Consider the following 956-nt stretch of genomic DNA (forward strand, 5'->3'; position numbering starts at 1 on the left):
TCCCAAAGTGCTGGGATTACAGGCGTGAGCCACCGTGCCCAGCCAGTTTTCACTATATTTTAACTGTTACCTGTCACGCAAGGTAAGATACAGAATTTTCCACTTGTGGCATCATGTCTGTGTTCAAAAAACTGGATTTCAGAGTGTTTTGGATTTCAGATTTTTGTAGTAGGGATGCTCAACCTGTAATTAACCAACACATAACACTAATGGTATGCAGTTAGGTCACACTCCAGATGTGACCAAAGTTCAGGCTTAATTATGTTTATGAAATGATAGCCAAGGAAATGCCTGGGTGGAAGAAAAGTTAGTTTTTATAAGCAGGTGTTTCACATTTCATTCACTTAGCAGTGCAGAATAAGTCATCTGTATTTCACATGTAGGGGTTTTTATCTTAACTGACTGTAGAGTTTTGTTGCTGGACTTTAGCTGTGACTCTGGAAGACAGAAGAATAGCCAAGGAAGTAACTCTTTTTCCTGCCCACCTGCAACCTGTGAAATAGTCTTAAGACTCAGGCCAAGCACAATGGCTCAAACCTGTAATCCCAGCGCTTAGGGAGGCCGAGGCAGGTGGATCACAAGGTTAGGAGTTCCAAATCAGCCTGGCCAATATGGTGAATCCCCGTCTCTACTAAAAATACAAAAATTAGGCGTGGTGGTTCGTGCCTGTACTCCCAGCTACTCGGGAGGCTGAGGTAGAAGAATCGCTTGAACCCGGGAGGTGGAGGTTGCAGTGAGCCGAGATCGTGCCACTGCACTCCAGCGTGGGCAACAGAGCGAGACTCCATCTCAAAAAAATATATATATATAGTCTTAAGACTCAGTATCCCTATAGTCAGTCTGTAAATTCTCTCCTCTCAGGTATGCCTGGTGAGACTTGCTGTTCAATGCTGATTTGTTGATAGGTGTAGAGAACACATAGAAGAACAAGGGAAAGGCAAAGAAGGAGAAAAATA

Source organism: Mandrillus leucophaeus, unplaced genomic scaffold (assembly GCF_000951045.1).
Source record: "Mandrillus leucophaeus isolate KB7577 unplaced genomic scaffold, Mleu.le_1.0 Scaffold321, whole genome shotgun sequence".
Lineage (NCBI taxonomy): Eukaryota > Metazoa > Chordata > Mammalia > Primates > Cercopithecidae > Mandrillus > Mandrillus leucophaeus.